The following is an 18,039-nucleotide window of genomic DNA, read 5'->3' on the forward strand; positions in this document are numbered from 1 at the left end:
AAAGATACGTAGGGTTTTATTTATGAAAGTACAAAGATGGACAGGCACAAATCATAATCAAGCACCACAAAGATACGTTGGGTTTATTTATGAAAGTACAAAGATGGAAAAAGAAGTCATACTTTAGACTTCCAAGATGGCTGTACACTGATCAACAACTTAACTTCAGCTCTCCCAGTGTGAAAACTGGAAATGAGAAACAGCCACGGATACTGTCAGCATGAATAAAACTGAGTTACTGGCTAGCAAATACACTGGCTGGATGCCTGCAAAGAAGAAAAACAACTAGATAAGGTGAAGGGAAAACACTGACTGGAGGAATCCTGAGGCTGTTCAGCAAAAAATGGTTCAAGCTCCTGCTTTGGTGCAACACATGGCTTCCAGTAACCTAGAGGGAAAAAATAAGTCAAATGTGCTCACAGCTGATTAAACTAAACACTAAAGGAGTGCATCAACTCAAACAAAAGGTTGGAAAAATGGAAAAAGCTTTAGACAGATATTGAGATGAGCTGATGAAACTGCAAAAGATCCAAGGTCGAAATGAAAAAAAAAAAGGCTGGCTTAGTACAAGACTGCACAAGAAGAGAGGTTTCAAAAAATGATAGAATTGGAAGAAAGAGCATGTATGAAAAAATCTGAAATTTTCTGCTGTACCAGAGAAACATGAAGAAACAGACTGTATTTATTTTATGAAGGCACAAATAAGCAACTGGATTGGCATTCCACAGCTAGAACTGTTAAATGAAAGGGCAAACTGTGTGTATGCTCGAAATCTGGCCAGGAGAAAGCAGCCAAGACCTTTATTACTAAAGATGCAAACAAACCAGAAAAATAGTTGATACTGACAAAACTGTGCCAAAGGGGTAAAAGTATTAAAAAAGAGACAGTACAGTGTTTGTGAAAAATGATTACTCACTGTATACAAGGCAGAAGAGAAACACATTTATTCCAGTAATAGGGGAATGTCAAGAGGCAGGTGTGCGATTCACGCTGCTGTATCCAACTGTCTTCAGAATATATTTTCTTCCTAGAGAATCAAAGTCATTTTGTTATGCAAAACAGGCTAAGGATGAAATGCAAAGGTTTGTCCAACAACAAAAAATGAGCCAGCAAGCGGAAAGGAATTCTACTTTCTTCTGATAATAAAGCACATAGAGGGGCTTTGTCAGGGAAACCTTTTCCACTGTTTCAAAAGGAAAATGCTTAGAGAGAAAAGCACAGCAGTTGACCAGAAGAATTAAAGTACCTTGGAATTGTACTGGAATCTGGAGTTGTGAGATGGAGGTGAACAGCAAGACCAGCAATATGGAAATTGGTGAATAAATGTGAGACTGCAAAGCATCAGTCACAATTGTGAAATACAGCTGTATAAGAATAAGTGGAAAGAGTGAACTTTTGAGGACTCTGTTAAACTTGTTCTTCCTCATCATTCTTTCTTCTTTTTTGGTATTAAGAAATGTAGGCATTCAAGTGCAAAAAAAAGAAAGCTAGACAAATGCATTTTAAACTTAATAGGCGATAATCTTGAATTGGTGAGGTGAGGTGGGGTGTAAAATACAGACATCATATAAGTAAAGTGGATATGTTCTCTTACTTCTGCAAAGGTGAATGTCTGGATTAAGACCTTTGGCTTAATTTATCAACAAATCTTACGTGGAAACAAGTAAATATGACAGCATCACAAAATGAAAAGACTTCCTTCAGAAGTAAAGGTTTCAGCTTGTCTTCAGCCTGCAGCACAGGACTGCTTTTTTCTCTTACATTTCCATGGAGACATGCTGATAAAAGGGCAATAAAATAGAACACTGGTTTCTGCAAGGCTAAAAAGTTAATGATATCTGAAAACATGCAAGCTGTTTTCACATGGGGGAATAAGATTAAGAGACACCAATAGGTATAAGCAGAAGCGCAGGCAAAAACTTGCATCTTAGCATGGATAACTTCAATTTCAGGTTCATTAGGGCTTGTGTTAGCAGCTATTTGGTACAAATGTTCCTATTACGAGGGTTAAACTACATTATTTGAAGATGTACATAGTTATGCATGTTTGTATTACATTAACAGGTTATGGAGGTGTTTTGGGGTGTGTTTTTTTTTGAGGGTTTTTATTAAAAACAAAAAAAAAATGTCTGGTAAAATCTGACACCGGTTCCAATGTTGCTAAGAAACATGTATAAAGAATTAACTTGCCTAACATTAATGCGTGCATGTATCACAAAAGCTGGAGAGAGACATTTAAAAAAGCAGCCATGTATAACAGATGGAAATAATTGCCTCTTACTGTAATCACAACACTTTCCATATCATCTTGGAATGTGAATGGTCTCAAAAACAAAAGAAAGAATACTGAATGAAGAGTGCAAACAGCACTGCTATAGTAGACGCATTTAGAATAACTGTGCATGCGGTTTTGATAAAGAAAGGATTTTAGGATGGATATTCTTCAGAATATCAAGGAAAAAGGAAAAGAGGAGTATTTATATTAATTGAGTACTTATATTAATTGACAGAGGAGCTCCAGCAGTGACAGAAGAAAAAAAAAAGATAATAATGACAGATATGTGGTAGTACGGGGCTACCGGCAAGGGATGAGGATTATGCTGGAATACATTTATATTCACCTAAAATTTTTATTGTGAAGCTTAAAAAAAATTTGGGAGAAATAATTAGATTTCAGCAGGGAATACTACTTATAAGTGGGGACTGGAATTTGACTTGCAGCAATGAGCATTTATCTGGGGAGGAGCTAGAAGGGAAAATAACAAAAGAGGGTACTTGGTACAAAAGATGTGAATTCAGTAGTAGGAACCCAGGGAATGTGCATATTATTCTTTAAGGTGCAATAACTGGGTTAAACGAGACAGAAATTATATTTCACAGGAACACGTGCATTTAATTGAGAACTTTGATACACATCCAATAACTATTGCAGATCATAATGTACGAAAAAATAAAGCCAAAACCAATGCAAGCAAAGTAAAATAAAGTCCTGGACACCACTGTAGGTATAAAATCTCTTTATATTTTCCACAAAACACGAAAGATGAGCGCTTTCGTCTAATGACTAGACTTCATTAGATAAAAGCACTGGTACCAATAACAACTTTTATACATACAGTCTCATTCAATAATTACACTCAATTAACATTTAAAGAAACACATCTATAAAACTTGTACTTTCCTATTTAAATAAACCATATAAAATGCTAAAAGAACTTTTTACATATATAAATTTCTACACATAGGTATGTCTTTTCAGAATAATACAATTATTTAGTCATTTTTATAATGATTTTTATAATGTAAACTCACACTGTTTAAACATTTTCAGCTTTTTTGTGCAATACCGATTTTATACTGATATAATCATTAAGGCCAGGTGGGGTGTTGGATTTGCACCTAAGCTGCCATAACAGTTCCTTGTACAGTAAAACATTTTTTGTATCACCCCTCCCCTAGAAAAATCCCTTTGAACTAAATCAATAATGCCAAATTTAAATCTTATAAAGGAAGAAGGACAAAAGTTACACTATGCTTATACAAAGCACTTGTTTCCTTATGGGTCCTGATATCGTATAGATGTCCATAAATACGGTCCTTGAATGTCCTTTCCGTTTTACCTATATAGTATGCACTACATTCAGTGCATAAAGCCATGTAAACCAACATTTTGGACTTACAATTCCCTTTAATAAATCTCACCACACTGTTCAAGCCATTGTTTAGTGTAACACTTGCCTCACCACATATATAGGCACAAATGCTACATGCTCCACAAGGAGTAGTGGCCTTGCATTGTATAAATTCCCTTTTTCCATGTTCAAAGGTCCTCTTAAAATTAGTTCCCACCTTATATGTAAAAATAGGTTGCACACCCACTAACTGGTGTACCTCCTTATCAATTTTCATTAAATTCCAGTTATTTTTAATTATATGTGAAAAGGACCCTGAAAACATGTTATACTGAATAATACATGCTGTATTGTATTTACTTCTCTCAACCATAACTGCTTTAGAAGTCTGAAGAAGTTGACCTAATAGGGCCTTGTATTTAGTGCCCCATTTGTCTGTAATCACTTTTAAAATTTCAGTAACCATTTCGAAGGGATATTCTCTCTCAGTGAAACATTTACCCAGGAAAATAATTTCTTGATCTAAATCACAAAAATCAGAAGTCATCCTGGCTATCCTGACTGCTTGACCCTTAATCAAGCTTTTCTTTTGTGCTAACGGGTGGTGGCTACCAAAATGCAAAAAACTATTGCACCAAGTAGGCTTCCTATAGATGTTAGATTTGAAACCAGTAGAGGTCTTAGAAATAGTGACATCCAAATAATTGATGTAATACTCATTATATGAATGTGTAAAAGAGAGAAATAAAATATAAAGAGATTTTATACCTACAGTGGTGTCCAGGACTTTATTATATTGCAGATCATACACCAGTAATTACAAAGATAAAAAAAACAGGGAAATGAAATACAGATGGTAAACTGGCTCTTCCATACCTACCTGTTAAAAAACAAATTTAAGGATTGGGTAGTGAATATCCAGGCATTATTAGGGAAGATAGAAAGTACTCTGGAAGTTATGGCTAGTGAGTGGGACAAAATAAAAATAAAAAAAGAGTTTAAAAATATGATAGAAATAAAAGAAAGATCTAATAAGAGGCACAACTGCAAAGAGCTACAGAGAAAATAAGGGAGTACTCTGGAAGTTATGGCTAGTGAGTGGGACAAAATAAAAAAAAAAGAGTTTAAAAATATGATAGAAATAAAAGAAAGATCTGGTTAAGAAGAATTACTTAGAGGGCTGACAAAAAATATTACAAAATAAGGGGAATCTTACAGAACAATAAGAGGCACAACTGCAAAGAGCTACAGAGAAAATAAGGGAGTACTTGGATAACAACATGCATGAGTTTAGAAAGACTGCTGTTAAACAACTGTATTTTTGATAATGACTCCACAGCACAAATACGTTTGACACAACAACTTGGGCAAAAGAAAGTAAAAAGGATTGTTGCCAGACTTAGGAAGCCTAGAACAAGAAAAATAACCAGAGATGCTGTAGAGGTATTAGATATATTTTAGGAAAATTTACGAAAATTTGTATAAAAAACAGAGAAGTGAGTAAATCAATAAAAAAGCACAAATGGAAATATTTATGGAGGACTTAAACATACCAAGGTTAGAGGAAGATGAGGCCCAACAACCAACAGTTATAATAGGAGGAGATGGAGATAAAAACGGTGTTATATAACCAATCTGCAGGAAAAAGTCTCCAGTAATAGATGGCATTCCGGAGGAAATTTGGAAGCTAGGACAGAAGAAAGTGATAACATCTGGAAGGTTGTAACAGTATTTTAAAAGAAGAAGGGGCACCAACAACCGGGAAAAAAGCTGTGGTGGCTGTAATATCTAAAGTTAGACCCATATGATTCAGCTTCATCTGGGCCATTTCAATATTAAACCAAGATTATACGGGTCTATATTATAACAACGAAAGGTCAAATGATCAAACGCTGTTGCATCGACCCTAAATGTCGAAATCGCCAAAACAGTGAACGGCCGAAACAGCAATTTTTTTTCCCATGGAAAAAAATCTCTGGTCCAAAAAAAAACACTAAACATACACACCCTACTTAAATATACCAACTCCAAGATCGCACTACAATGGAGGAAATGGCACAACCTGGACAATGGCCCAGCAATATTTTCCCTGGGAAAAAAAAAAAATCACTGTTCTGGACGTTCGCTGTTTTGCTGGTTCAACGTTTATGGGTTGCTGTAACAGCTTTCGAACATCTGATCATTCGCTGTTCTAAAGTAAACCCGATTATACGTGCTCTGTCTATAATGGATAAAAGAATGGCAAAGGTGATGCCAGAATTGATAGATATAGACCAATGTGGTTCTGTGGAGGGGAGGCAAAGATCTGACAACATTAATGGAACAATGATGACCTAGCGGGAAGCAGAATCTAAGAAAATACCACTATTTCTGGTGGGTCTTGATGAACAGAAAGCATTTGACAGAGTAAGCTCGGATTTTATGAGTACAGCAATGGAAGCATTTGTATTCCATGCTAAAATTACATGGTTGATTATAAGGGTCTATATTACAAGATTGAAACTTTAGTTAAATCGAATAACTAAAGATCAATCTTGTAATATCGAAACCTAAAAATCTCGACTGGCCGAGTTAACCCAGGAAAACTTCCCTTGGCCGTTATGTGGATTATGCCCTTTTCTCCAATGTGGAGCGATCTCAGAGTTGGTATATTTAGTTGGGGAGTGGGGAGGGAAGCCCACACACACACACACACACACACACACACACACACACACACACACACACACACACACACACGATTTGAGATTTAAATTTATTTTTCATGTAGCCAAGGGAAGCGTTTCCCTGGGTTAAATCGACCATTCGAGATTTTTAGGTTTCAATATTACAAGATCGATCTTTAGTTATTCAATTAACTGAAGTGTCGATCTTGTAATATAGACCCAATTAGGAGGATATATGACGGATCACAGGCAAACATTAAAGTGGGTGATGTCCTCTCTGATAATCTCTGCTTCAAGAGAGGAACCAGGCAGGGGTGTCCTCTCTCCCCTATGTTATTTGCATTATATTTAGAACCATTGGCAAAAATAATAAGGGACTCAATAATTCAAGGATATAATTGGAATGGCAGTCAAGAAAAGCTTGCTCTACTTGCAGATGACATTATTTTATACCTGACAAAACCAGAAGGGGACATTACAGTGCTGTGAAACACATCTTTTCAGGATAGAAAATTAATGAAACTAAAACAAAGGCAATAGCTATGTACCCACATAGTAATTGGTTTAGCAATATCCATACTTATGGGAACATAAAATGAAGTATTTAGGAATATGGATTAAAAATTATTCTGGTGTGGCAGCTAAAGATATTTGGGAAGACACAAAACAAAAGATAATACAAAAACTGAGAAAATGGAAGCTCTGTTATATGGATATTGATAAGCAAGATACAGGAAGTTAAAATGTTTGTATCCCTTTAATGTTATACACAGGTCAGGCATATTTTTATCACCAGAGGAGAAGCTGTAGATAGCAGTTAATAAAGAGCCAGATTTTATCTGCGATGAGAAAACAGTACGAGTCAAGTAGGATAAGCTTATTCTTCCAATAGAACAGTGCGGAATGGGATTACCTGACTTGAAGGGGTATTTTAGAGCAGCACTGTTAAGGCTCCTATACATAGCACAAGCAGAAAACGATAATTCAATGTGGAAAGAGATGATGAAACAGAGAGCAAGCTCAAGAAACAAGGAAAGACCAGGATTTTAGATGGAGACCTTTAAGGAGAGTAACAATAATCATACGAAATATTATATTCCTATAGTAGTAGAAATTATAGTACAAACTAAGCCAACACAGGAATGGAGAAAGGAGATTTTGACAATAGGAATGACTACAATAAGGGATACAGACAACAGGCAAGAGGGCTCTGGAATTTATTGGAGAAAATTGGCAAAAGAACCAAGGTATTGGGAGTAAATAACTAGAGAGGGAAAGGTAACAGAATGGGAAGATGCTAAGAACTTATTTGGACTGCAGGTAAGAGATTGAGAGTATAGGCAAAGAGAAAGAAATAGGGGGTACCTAAATTAAAAAAACAGCAATGGTAGAGCTTTTAGTAGAATCTAGAACAGAAGCTGCCATTAAGATAGGAATATTTATTACAGCATATAAAATATTGCATGATAATTATAAGAATAAATCAGAGGAGGTTAGAAAGAATTGAGAAGAGAGATTGGATAATCAATTCGCAAAGAAACAGTTGAGGGATATATGTATCTCCCAAATATGCAACAAAATCTAGAAGATTTAGGATCTTTGCTTGAAAGTGCATACATAGGTATTTTTAAACCCCAAGTAGACTCCAAAAGAACTTTTCCTCAGGTAGACAGCAAATGTTGGAGGTGTGATGGGGAAGAAAGAGGTAACTGGGAACATATTTTCTGGGAGTGTAATGAGTTGTCAGACTTTAAAGATTCCCTGCACACTGCTCTGTTGGAGATGCAAATTGGTGTTACTAAGGAAATGACTTTTTGACAGAAATCGGAATTACATAAAGTGATGTATAATGTTTGCAGCTACAGTTGTGTCGGTATGATTTGTAATATATAATGTTTGCGACTGAGATTTTATTGGTAAAACTTATTTTCATTTATAAAAGTTTAAGACTGCCTATGTCATACAAGATAATTTAATAAAGATTTTTTAAAACAAGAGAAACAAGATTTTTCTTCTACCTCTACTCACATTAGAGGTAAAGCTCTCAACATGTTATCCCTCAAGTCTCTAGACTAAAGTATATAGTCTTGCACTTTTCAAATTAAATCACATTTGCCAACTTTCTGCCTACCACAAGTCACATTATGCCCAACCAGAAGTTAGCTATTCTGTTTCTTACCTCCATTGCAAACATGGGTCCTAAGTAAGACAACCTGATCTTATTCTCTACAGTACAAAGGTCACCACATATAAGCTTAAGTGAGCTACCCCAAGCACAAAACCTTACAGTACCACAATGATCACTAGCTTCTTTGTTTCGCAATCATGTCTCAAGTCAAATTTCTGTTTACATCACTAATTGGGTCTCTCACTCCATATCCTTTAGCTTTCAGGAATGATGTCCAATCTCTTACTTATTTTCCAAATACAGTAGATCTATCAAGTTGTCTGTCAGTTCAGGCAATAAGCTGTCATACAACTAGATAGGAAACAACCAGGCTCCGGAGCTGCTTCAATCTATGCAAATATTTTCTGGGATTATATGGCAGACCACCTAGTTGTCATTAATACCATCATTTAGATCTCTAGTACCATTTCTATCACCAAGTAATGAACACACGGGTTTTCACCAGTTAGCTCAATACATCTATCTGAACATCAGGTATGTGGGAGTAATAACACTTGTCTAGCCCTTAAACGTTATCCATTCTACCCCATAAGTCTCCCTGATCTCCATCTATCTCCTCTTTCAATTACTTCTACACTGGTAACTAACCTATAACACCCCAAATTCTCTACAATATTTATCTTCAAACTATTATGTAAAACAGAGATGAAGAATTTACTTGCAAGATAAATAAAAGTAAATACAGCTAGAAATTATATAAAATGGTAAAATATGGATAACTGGCACAGTAAAATTCTGAAACAATAAAAAGATATGTATTTGAAAGCAATATCATTATCATCTCTTAAAAAAATACAGGATAGTTCCTGCCCTGGAGGTGAAGTGGGTCCCTAATATAAATACAATAGCAAGTATAGAACAGCAAGGCTTCCTTTTAGTTATACAACAATGCACAAAATCACAAATGCAAAGAATTCCAGGAGGAGGAATACACATACTGAATGGTCCATAAGCAAAACCATTACCCTGGGCAGCAGGACCAATAATAGAGCTAACAAATTAGCACGGATCTCTAAACAGGACATTACTACTGAATGAGAGACAACTGTTATAAGAGAAGCTTAAACACAAACCTGGACATGAATGACTTGAATCTTTTTGTCAACTCAGAGCACCCTAGAGATTTTAATGCAGGGTAAAGAGGTGATCAAGAGTTAAAGAAGTTAATAAATTCAGCACTATGACAGACTGACCTATATTTTAAAAATAAGAAAGAAAAGGCATGTATCCAGTACTGTTCTGAAGAGAAGACTCGATAACACAGGTCTGTAAAATGAGTTAAACCAAGACCACAGCTGATACAGGCAAGCAGGGATTTGATTTACACTTTTAATTTTCCAATATGTAAAATGAACCGCAATGTTTCAAGCCACGTTTCTAGTCTTGAGAAATATGTCTGCATTTTTTCCAGGAGAAACATAGGCATTAATAAAATAAACAGCGGTGGAATCAGATGAACACTGGATATTATGAACATATCCACATTACCTCATACCTCATTCTCAAAAAGCAAACACATGGACCCAGAATATGGGGAAAACTAAAGCTGCAGTCACTTGCCATAACAGATCTGTTAGAAGAATATCCAAAAGCAGGAACCTCTAGCACTTAGTAGGAATTACGATAGCCTGGTAGATCTAAGAAATGGAGATTGCAGCTTGACAAATGTTATCTCATAATGCACTTGAAAAGCACTTCTCTCTGCTTTAACTTTTCATTTGACTAAAAAATAATCTACTCAAAAAAACAGAAAACAAGAAGCATAAAAGGTAACATAAATAGGGGCAAGCGGGAGCATCCTTTACAGAAAAATGGACCTACTATTACATTATGTTAAGCACCTGTAACCTTCCCATCTAAGAGGCAATCAATCTTCAGTAACCTGTAAGGCATAATCCCTAATGGCTCTGAAAGAAGACATGGACCTATGAAATATGTGCAGCTTGTACTGCCTTATAAAGGTATTGGGAAATGACTGGGCTGAAGCTCATACAATCACCTGATGTATCATTAAGAAAAGCAGTGCAAGTACAGGCTGCACTAGAAGAATGCACCTTCAAGGCTGCCAGTAGCGATTCCTCATACACATAAAATGAAATGCAACTTTACATTACAGAAATGTGAAAAGGGACTGCTACACAACTCTCTGACGTAAACATATATTTTGACAAAGTAATACTTTCTTCATAGACTCAATTCTACTAATGTAGTACCAGAGTTCCTTATGCAAAAGGTGAGGTATTTGCTCCTACATGCATAAGTTAGGGAAAAATTGGCAGAATGACAAACTGATTAAGATGGGCTTCTGTGGTAACCTTGAGCACATACAGCAGATAGTCCAGATAGCAACTCCTTCTTTAAGCAAAGAAACACAGAAGATTTGATTGAAAAAGCAAGTAGTCTTGAAATCCTTTTAGCAGAAATTATTTTTGTTGTTGTGGCGTCTTTCGGCTTTTCCTGGTTAGGGGTCTCCACAGCGGAACTCTGGTCCGCTAATGATTGGCAGTAGATTTTTTATGCGCCGAGTTGCCAGCCCTGACGCACAACCTTCAATGAAGGTACGCCCATTCACGCATGCCTCCACACAGAAGACGCTTTAGCTGAGAATCGAACAGGACAACGTCTTACTGTGAGGCGATTTTGGCAGAAATAATAAACCACCAAAATGAGTTATTCCAGGATACTTCAAATTAGGAGCTTTAATTCAGTACATTCTACTGGCTCAAATTGGGAAGGTCAACTTTTCTAACACAAGTAAATATCTCAATCTCTCAAAGGGGGCAGTAAATAAAGGCATCTCCTCCTGCCAAACCCTTTAGGGAAGTCAAACACAGATTCTGGAAATTAGAAATGACTATTCAAGTATATGAGACTTATGAGAGACAAAATCTGACAGATATTGTAAAAACAAGGTGTGGGAGTTGGTTTGGAGACCAGAGAAATGCTCTCCACTTTTCTTTATAGGCCTTCAGAGTGGAAGGTCTCTTTGAAGAAGAAATAATGGGGACTACCCTGAGAAGTCAGTGGATTTCACTGTTAATGGAACTGGAATTGCCATGCAGTCATCTTGGGAAAGCAATTACCAGAGTGCTACTTTCCTGATGGTTGGAGATAGCAGTACATTTGAAGCAAGTAGCATCAAGGGAAGAATTGTTGGAAAAGTATAAAGCACATCCGACCTGATCTGAATGAGGATATTAGGATTACTTTGGCCCTAATGATCTGGCTTTCTGAACAAACTTCATTACCAGAGGAAATGGCAGAAACACTTACAAAAGACCACCTGGGCTAGGGTACCCTTCATACAATCAATCAAGAGAAAGAGAAGTGAAGTGAATCAGTTTCATATCTGATGTTGATTCAGGATGGAAACAGACAGCAAAATGGTGTAGTGCAGTGGCAGAATATCCACTCTACCTTGGAAGGGCTGAGTGATTCATTCAGAGAGCATCAGGTGACAATGGCTTAGCCTGTCCACATGGGAAATGGCATACTTCAGGAGGTGTTTTGCTCAAGAAAACATTATTTTACCCCACTGCTATACCACCACAACCAGTAGACACAGCAGAATAGCTTTCATTTCCAAGCCACTGATGTGCATGTGTGACTCCTGAAGAGAACACATTCCCTTAGCCAATAAAGTGGCTCCACATTCCCTTAGCCAATAAAGTGGCTCCCCCCACCTGACAGCACTAGCATGTATAGTCATAGGGCAAAAACAGCTACAGTCACAGTGGCCTGAGAAGTTTACAAGGCAATAGGGCTTAACAGAATGAAAAATAGAATCAGGAAGCAAAAGGGGTTGGTAAGCAGGGAACATTAGACCTACTGAGATCACTATCACTCTTGCATTTTGACATGAGAAACCATAAAGATGGACAATTCTAATAAAATCTGAAATCTTGGACACATTTTTATTGTCAAGGAGAGAACACATCCAATCTCCTTTTGAGAGACAAGGAAGGACCCAGTGAACCACTTCAATATAAAAGGATCCTTGGGGATAAACATGTTTAGGCCACTAAGGTTCAGAATTGGCCCAAGATCCCTTATCTTTTTGGTTAAAACGGTTAGAACCTGGAATATCATCCTTATCTACTCTAATCCAAAGGGACCATGTGCATGGTCCTTTGAGGAGTTTGCAAACTTCATTCCGTGCCAAGTTCCAGCAGAGGAGGGACATCCAGCAAAAGGAGGGACAGAAGCAAGCAGAAGTAAACAGAAGGAATGGGGCATCCTTTGGATGTCATTTCTTTAGTCCATGGCTCTATAGAGCATCCTTTGATGTCATTTATTTGGTCTATGCCTCTATGGAGCATCCTTTGGATGTCATTCTTCTGGTCCATGCCTCTATGGAGATCTTTCTTCAGGCAGGAGCATGCAAGGAGAATCTCACTCAAACCACCTCCATTAGAAGCAGGTAAGAAGTCTGGATTACTGACAGTCACTACAAAGACTGGCCACAGCTATTTTGGGGACCCTGGCCATTGGGGCTACCAATATTGCTATGCATAAGCCAAGGATGATTGGACTATTCCTAGCACTCTCTAGTTTCTAGGTTTGAGGGGTGCACCTAAACCACATGCAGCTTCTCTGCCTTTTAAAAAGTAACACTGTGATGGAGGAAACTGTTCTCACAGCAGATACATGTTTTTGTCTCATCTCTTTCATAGCCTTGAAAAATTCATCAACATCGACTACAACTTCTGGTCAAGATAGGAGTGGGTTCTTTCACAGAAGAATCCACACAAGTAATCCTGGTTTCACCAAGGAGTTGAGTCAACCACAGCAAAGAATGGTGAAAAAATTAATGTAAAATTATTCCAGTCTAAACAGCCCCTTTCAAGGCATTACAGGCTATGCTGACCATACGGCTGCTAAGGCTACAGCAAGTATGTGCCTGGGTCTTTTATCATATCCTTCAAAGAACTAGTAAGTCAACTCTACTGCAATACACTGTAGTTTACATCCCATGCCTCTCTAGAAATACATGTGCATTAAGCTGTACAGAATCCTCAGGATAAGATTAGAGATGTGCGCACTCACTTCCTGAAACTGGCCATTGCCCTTGCTCCCTTATCTGGGAGATGGAGAGCTTCTACCCTGAGGAGTAGAAGCTGTAGCACTGCAGAAGGGATGGTCACATTATATGCGAGTCTCTTCCCATGTAAACACTTCTGGGGGACGAGAACAAAAAAATTGGTCAGGCTTATCTGGGATGATGGCCACCAGTCATTAATGGGGAGAACTGCTGAGGAAGATAAGCATCCTGTACAGCTCTGCTGGGGGAAACATACATGCTCGGTTTGCCAAGTACATTTCCTCTGCATCAACTGCAGGAATTCTCCAATCTTCAGGGTGGTCTGGGGAGAAGGGTAGTTGGAGGCAATACTATCATCACCCAACCAAATTCTCTGTGCAAGGATCTATCGTGGGATTCCAAACTCTACTTCTTTAAACAATTTTTAAGTCTTTTTAAAGATGGGGGGGGCAGAGATTCAGAAATTAAGGATGTCAACTAACTTGGGTGCAGAATGATAGAGCCTCAATAAAGACAAAGTAGGATGTAAAAGAGGGAGGGAGGGTGAAAGGAGCAAGGGCAGTGCTATGGATTGAAGGGCCTACAGAGACATCCCAATAGAATGGAAGGTTCCTTACACACGAAAGAATATATAAAATTAACAATACTCCAAACATCTGAAGCACCAATACTAATGACTTAAATGGATGAATACAAGCTTAACTAAATGTCTGTTTCAACTCCTTGGTGAAACCAGGATTACTTGTGTGGATTCTTCTGTGAAAGAACCCACTCCTATCTTGACCAAAAGTTGTAGTGGATGTTGATGAATTTTTCAAGGATATGAAGGAGATGAGACAAAACATACATCTGCTGTGGGAACAGTTTCCTGACACAAGGGAAAATGCACAATCTGCAATGGGGAGGGGGGAGTACTCTGGCTCAGAAGAAACAGGCATCTGAAAAGCAATAGTCCAGAAGGACATCAGGGAAATAGACACCTGGTCTTTTGAAGCTGGTAAGAAAAGAAAGCCAACTGCAAGAAAGATGGCAACAAACTCAATACTCCAGAGGTATGGGGAAAAAGAGTGGTGATCCTAGAAAGAAATACAAATGCTTGTATTACAGGCAAGTCCACAATGAAGGACCATACAACAATGGAGGGAAGCTTAATGGACTTGGAAGTTGGTCTGCCGATTCCTAAATTATAAGCATAAGGAACATTAACCAACATGAACTCGGACCCACAACTGCAAAGAGGATCTGAATGTTAGTGGACACAGACAGCTGAAAATTTTAGGACAGCATTGTCCCTTAAAAAAAAATACAGGTTTCTTAAACTGTAGGCTTCTTGCCAAAAAAAAATCTTTTTGGTGAGATACTGCTTCTGCTTTGAAGGACCCAAGGAAGTTGATGGAAAAAAAAGTCATTCTTTTCCATGAAGTGAATAATGTTTCTTTGAATTGAGGAATGTCTCAAGCACGTTTTTTGATGACAGTTTACCAACATCAACAAAATCAAGGCAGACTGAAGAGTTAGCAGAGTTGAGCAGCAGTCCCAAACAATAAAACATTTATTGTACCTGGCACAGCTCACACTTAAAATCAATGAAGTTACCTTGGGAACATGCAGTCTGGAAAGCATTATCTTACAAGCAACCCTGAAACCTGCTGCTCATATCTCATAGGTTACAATATCGACCTCTTCTTAACAAATCGATTTTAGCAAAAGTGGGAGAGATAAAAACTCTCATTTCACTGCATTCTACCTTGCAACAACTGAATCATTTCAAGCTAGAACTTCACCCTCATGTCCGGCCAACCTCTTCTTCACAAGAAAGGGGTCAACACCGTCAAAAAGGCTTGGAAAACTGACAATACAGAATTCCCAACAAGATCCTCCTTTTTTCCCAAGGAATCAAGACAATGAGAAAAAAGTAAAGCTAATTCCATACTCTTGTGGAATCAATATAGAGAATCATCTAAGTCAACCAACTGTCTGGCGGCAACCCTATAAAGTTCACAAAGGAACTGGATGTGCAGTTGCTAAATGCAATAGACATTCCCATATTGTAGAGTGTACAGCAGCAGATACACCATGAGACAAAGATACATTTAGGGGATGGATCATCAGAAACAGTCAAATTTTTAGTTTTGGACAGCAGTTTCTTTAGGATATGCTCAATTTTTGTAAGCTAGAATTGTGCAAAAAATGAAAGTCATCTCTGGGCAATGATCTGACATGGTCTTACTATTAAACAGAATAAAAAATTTAGAAATAATGCTAACCCATTCACTCCAATGGAGCTCAGGAAGTTTGAACTGTAACTTCCAATGGGCAGAGCCTAAGCCTTTTGACAGAATCAAATTATGTCCTCACATTTCAAACAAATGTTCATATATCTGGAACCACAGAGGTTATAAAATAAGTATAAATGGCAAACCCTTCAGCATAAGCTATTTTATAGTAGTAGTATTCTTTAGGTTAACTTCCATGGTGGTGCAGCGGTAGCATTGTTGCCTCACAGCAAGAGTGCGGGGAGTGCCTTCTGTGTGGAGTCTGCATGTCCTCCCTGTGGTTGAGTGGGCGTTCGAAAAGACATGCGTAAATGGGCGTGCCTTCATTGAAGGTTAAACGTCGAGCTGGCACCTCAGCGTTCATGAAAATCTACTGCCAATCATTAGCAGACCGGAGTTCCGCTGTGGCGACCCCTAACCGGGAAAAGTCGAAAGACAACAACAACAACAGTAGTATTCTTTAGGTTCTAGGTCTTAAACTGAATTTTGTAAGTCACAGTAAACATAGTAATTATTACTTTTGTAATATTTTGTAAATCACTTACAATATCTCAGCAACCACTTGAGTTACACAAATACTTTTAGCAGCATTTTATTCATCTAGATGACAGCTTTCATATGAGACTAAGGAGTATTGTCCATGTTATTTGGTTGTTGAGATATTTAGAAAAATGTGAAAATTATATCTATATAAATTAATATCATAAAAACAACTGTTAATATCTCTTTATCTGCACTAGACAGAGGTCAAATATTAATTCAGTTGAGTTTGCCATTGTGTAAGTTTTAAGAAGAAATATTTTAAAACCCTGTCCAAAGCATGTTTTTTGAATTATTGATGCAAATATGCACAAGCAATATTTAACATATAGAGGCGTCAGTAGGAGTTAACTGCAGATGCCCCTGGAGGAGTCACTTGGATGTAATAAGTTAAAACCTCAGCAAGTGCTGCTACCAGAGACGGTTAAGTTTCAGCAAGGTTTTAAAAGCATACTGATGCCTTCACAAACTTTTCTATTTTACAGTTTTTTCCATTCAAGATGCTGTCTATACAAGAATGATGGAATCCTATTATTAACACATTATGTTGTCATCTTTTCCCAAAATAGTCATTAACCTGCTGTACCTCAAAACCCTGAAGGATACAGAGTTAAAACAGATTAAGGCATCCTCAAATGGAAAGAAAACATGAATCAAAAGAAAGAAACAAATGTTTAAAATCTTCCTGTCGCCTCCATTTATTAACCCAATGACCATCCCAACTGTGTCTCCAAATGGTCCATTAATTCATTCTTCCCCATTCTTAGCATTAGAAAATACCAACAAGGACAGGAGAGAAAGAGGGATAGCATCCTTCACTGAGGAAGAAGTTTGGAGTTTCCTTATAATCCTCGCAACCTTTTTCAGCAATGCTTGGCTATGCCAAAGTGCGAGAAAGTGCTAGTATCCTTACCAGGAATGTACACATTTCTTGGTCAGGCCCCTCCTCAAAGTCCCTCTACACAGTTCACAGTATTGGCTCTTCCACCAGTGTTCTGCTGCAGCAATACTAACAGATTCCCATACCCACCAAGAGTAAGTTGACCTCCGCTACACACTCCATCCTTCCCTCTGCTGGCTCATCCAGAACCCAAATTGTTAAAACTTTAGTCATTTCCTCAATTAGGGTTTCATCCTACTAAAACTGAAGGGAAGGCATTTTAATACTGCACACCATCTGGATTTTTTTACCACTGTAAAGACTTGTAAAAAAACTCACTTTTAGGAATTTAGGCACATGAGGAACTTAGCTGTGATCCCAAATTATGAATACAACACTGACTACCAAGTTACACTTTCAGGCCAGCACCTATATTGACATTTCTTGGATGGTGTAAAATAATTCATCTTACCCATTTACCTGGCCTAAGCATTGATCAGCTCGGTCTGGGAAGTAGCTAACATGAAGACCAAAAAGACAGGCCACCTATGCAACAAAGTCTAGAAGACGCAGGAACTTTGCTTGAAAGTGTTTACAGAGGTATTTTTATATTCCAAGTAGACTCCAAAAGAATTCTCCCTGAGGTAGACAGCAAATGTTGGAGGTGTGATGAGGAAGAAAGATCACTGGGAATATATTTTCTGAGACTGTAATGAGTGAACAGACTATTTCCTGCAGACTGCTCTGCCACAGATACTGGGTGAGCAAATCAGGGTAACTAAGTAAATTATTTGTTGAGCTTTGATACAGAATCAG

The 18,039-nt window shown here is 37.7% G+C and overlaps 1 protein-coding gene across 1 annotated transcript in view; it reads right to left on the bottom strand.

Annotated features, from left to right (window-relative positions):
• The window catches only part of ORC2 (origin recognition complex subunit 2), an 829,308-nt gene that overhangs the window by 780,059 nt on the left and 31,210 nt on the right, over positions 1–18,039 (bottom strand). The window lies entirely within an intron of this gene.

Source organism: Protopterus annectens, chromosome 6.part1 (assembly GCF_019279795.1).
Source record: "Protopterus annectens isolate FY-2018-M chromosome 6.part1, PAN1.0, whole genome shotgun sequence".
NCBI lineage: Eukaryota > Metazoa > Chordata > Ceratodontiformes > Protopteridae > Protopterus > Protopterus annectens.